Here is a 3,961-nt window from a genome sequence, read left to right as displayed (position 1 = left end):
TCATTCAATTCATGCAAAATCCTCATGAAATTATGTAAAGTGCACAATGTATGCTTGAATCAAGAAGTAAGTGAAATTCTACTCAAAACTTGCTTATTCCCTAAGAAAATGCATGAAACTACCCTAAAAACAATAAAGAAAAGGACAGTGAAACTGGCCAAAATGCCCTGGCATCACAACACCAAACTTAAAGCTTGCTTGTCCCTAAGCAAGTACTGGAACAAGAGAATGATGAATGGAATGCCAAGAGAAATGAGTCATTATTGTGGAAGTCATGTCCTTGGTTTTATGGTGGTTTCATGCATAGCAACTTAGGTTCATTCCTTCACGGGCTTTCAGACCTTTATCATGTCTTAGAATACTCACTTGATTGCATCCCATGAGACTATTATTCATTGATCCTTTTTGTAACTTCAGGGCTTATTTGTGTTCTTAGGCTAAGTGCTCTGTAAGGAGGCGACTCTTTAAGATAAGCTTTCAGCCAGCACTCCCGAACCAGTTGGTTCAAGGTGCTAGGTGTTAAGACACCCCTAAGGACTTACTCCCTCAAGTCTCTTTCTCCCATACATACACACCACAGGCATATGGTTTATTTATTTTCTTTCTTGAGACCTTGGTGTCCAGCACCTCTTTGGGTTACTAAATGTTCTGTAGTAAGGGTTACTCTTGATAGTGGACTTTCAGCTGATAATCCCGAGTTAGTTAACCCAAGTTACCAAGTGATAAAGCACCCCTAAGAGCTTATTCATCCAAGTAAATCCCTTACACAGGAGCACCACAGACACATGTCTCAAGACTAAAACCCTTGGTGCCTAGCCTTATTTCTTACTCTTTTTCTTTTATTTTTCAACTTTCATTTTTCTTTTTCCCTTTTTCTTATTAGGATGTTGTTATTTAGCTAGTCTCATAGGGTGTGTTTCAAGCATATGATTCCGGACAGATAGTTGTCTTCCCACCTTGTGGTTTAACTAACTTAGCTAACTTATGACCACACCACAAAATTAGGAACTTACTCCATAATATGAACTCCACTCTGGTCTTTTATAACACACATTCTCTTTTTATTTGATTAAAAAGGGGACAAGCAACATAGTAAGCAAGATGGAATTGAAAATAGGCAATTTAACTAGTGATCATAGACCTAAGCAAGGAGAATACTAAAAACAGAATTGAAAATCCTAACTACCATGGAAGCATGTTCTATTTCATACATGATTTTCCTAATTTAAAACTTGAAAAAGAAGGGACAATGAGGGAACTCCACCACCTTTTACTCTTGAGGGTGCTCATGCTCTCCTTCCTGTTTGTCCTCTTTGTGTTTTTCTTGAGTGCTTGCACTCCCACCTCCCTTGCTTTTTCCAATCAACTTCTTCCAGAAGCCAGCATCTTCCATCTTCTTCTTCAATGTTTCCTTCTGCTGTTTCACCTTCCTTTCCTCTTGTTCTGTAAAATCTTTTTGGACCTCATCATACTTAGGGATTGCAGAGTGTAGATTATGCATATGCCCAGTCATATAGTTCAACTTGGCTTGAGTGTTGACGTTGAAGTCTTTCCTATGTAGTTGTCGTCCTTCATTAAGCACGTTGAACTCATTGAATGCTTTCATCTGAGCTATTTGCCGCTGGTTGAGTTCTTGCAAGTGCTTATCTTGACGTTCTTGCCTCTCAGTGACCTGGTGGATGGCTTGAGTGAGTTGGGAGTAGTGTTCCTGCTGCTGCTCCATTTGTTGTCTCTGCCACTCTCCTTGTTGACTCATCCAGTTGGCAAGTAGTTCTTCTTGACGATCCATCCGTTAGGATTGAAGGTGTAGTTGTTGCTCTTGCCCTTCCATATACCTCCTTGCCAAGTCTTCAATGGCTCCTTGATTGTGATTCAAATTTAAATTGGTTGGGTCATAATATTCTTCTTGCTGGTGTTCTTCCTGATGAGACTCTTCTTGGTGAGAACCTTCTTTTGGTTTTGGCTTTCCTATGTGAGGTCTTCTTTGTAGTTGGGCTGGTGTCACATTGGTTAGACGCTGAAATGTAATTAACCTCCCAGGATTCAACCAATATGGATTGCTATCCTCGAAGACAACCTTGGCCTTCGTGCATAGTCTGAGGATGGTGCTGGGGTACCAAAGCCTGGCACCCGAATCAATTTTCTCAGCTGACTCTTGAATCCCCTCAGCTATAAGTTCATGCACATTGATATCTCCACCTATTACTAAGTAGTGTACCATAGTAGCTCGAGTGACGTTGACCTCAGAATTGTTCGCTGTTGGGAGGATAGATCTCCTCACGAGTTCAAACCATCCCTTGGCTTCCGGACTGAGGTCTCCTCTCTTGATGAACCGGGGTCTCTTATCGGCATACCTTTCCCAGTCAGCTCCTATAACACATATGTCATTCACAATTTGTTTGAGTTCATCATTGTCAGGGCTCTTACTTACTCTTGCTTGATAACCAAGCTCATCAAAATGTGGTGATTTCAGCTGAAGAGTCCTTGTTATAGCATTGGGGCTGAAATCCACCTCTCTCCCTCTTACATAACTTTTGAAGGTGGTTCCTTGGTTTTGTCTTCTCTGACCACATTTGCATAGAACTCTTTGATGATGTTTGCATTTATCTTCCCCTCCGGGTTCGTAAGCCTTTGCCAACCCCTTTGTTCAATCTTCTCTCGAATCTGTGGGCACTCATCTTCATCAATCTGGAATGTTAACTCAGGCAGTATCTTCTTGAGCTTTATCTGTTCAAATTTGAGTTCATGGAATGCAATTTTGAATCTCCTCTCATCAAACGGGGTGCTCTCCACTGGTTCCTTCCTCTTTTGCCTCTTGGAGCTTGATGATGCCATGAGTCTGAGTTGATGTGGGAAGAGGGTAGTTGGTACGGAGAGGTGAGGAATTTGGTTGGTTAGGACAAGGTGTGATGGAGGGATTTGGATGCCGAAGGTGTGAAGTGTGAGGAATGGAAATTGGAATGTGAAGGGAAGTACGGACTAGGACTCACTTATATAGGAAAGTGATGGGTGAATGAAAGGTATGGATTGATGGGGTGGTTGTGTGATGGACGGATGGGGTTTAGCATGGGGGGAAACACAAGGATCACCAACTTTATGATGGGGTTGGTTCAGTTTCCCAACTTGTTCTTCTTCTAATGTTGCATGGCAACTATTCCCAATGCAATCCCCCTTGGAGACACGTGTACAGTCCTCTTCTTTTATGGTAGCCGAACCTTTCAATTGCCCCATCAATTCTCCTACAAAATAAAAGAAATGTGATAAAAAAAATTTTGTCGAAAGTGGTGGCAAAAATAATAACTACTTTTTAAACTTTTTGTTTCTACTAACCACGTGCTTGTTCATGAATGCAAACCAACTGACTGATTGAGTATCCATATATGCACCTTGGTGGCACCATTGGTGACACCAAACTTAGTTTGTGGCCATGTGATGAAAAAGTTTTGTTCAAGGCACTAAGAGTAACATGATATGAATTTCATTCATGCCTTCTTAGTATGCCTTGAACACCAAACTTGCTCTTCACTATATACTGCATAATAAGGATTCCTTTAAATGTATAGCCAAGTTGGTTTGAATTCATGAGTTTTGCATTATTCATTATTCTAAAAGCATATAAAATATGGGTTGCCTCCCATGAAGCGCTTCTTTAGCGTCACTAGCTTGACGTTTTTCCTTTGTCAGGGTGGTTGGTAATGCTTCAAGTCCTCCCCTCTTGCAGTGGACCTATATCCATTGGCTTCATCAAGGATCTCCACATGTTCTAAGGAAAGAACTCTGTTGATGGTGAAGACTTTAGGTAACTGAGATGGGATAGTTGGGAGGTTAGGTGGAATATCTGGGAAATAAGCTGAGATCACTTTGTCCCCTGGGAAAAATCCTCTGTAGGGATCTTCTTGTTTTTCCGCCTCCTCGGTACCTTCTTCTTTGTTCCTTTTGACGTTGCCTTGCTCTTTGTCAT

The 3,961-nt window shown here is 41.3% G+C and overlaps 1 pseudogene; it reads right to left on the bottom strand.

Moving 5' to 3' along the window:
* Nucleotides 1-1,270: 1,270 nt before the first annotated feature.
* Nucleotides 1,271-2,835, bottom strand: LOC148550423 (uncharacterized; annotated as a pseudogene).
* Nucleotides 2,836-3,961: the final 1,126 nt, after the last annotated feature.

Source organism: Arachis ipaensis, chromosome B7 (assembly GCF_059453495.1).
Source record: "Arachis ipaensis isolate K30076 ecotype BB chromosome B7, ASM5945349v1, whole genome shotgun sequence".
Lineage (NCBI taxonomy): Eukaryota > Viridiplantae > Streptophyta > Magnoliopsida > Fabales > Fabaceae > Arachis > Arachis ipaensis.
This window is presented reverse-complemented; position numbering and strand designations above follow the sequence as displayed.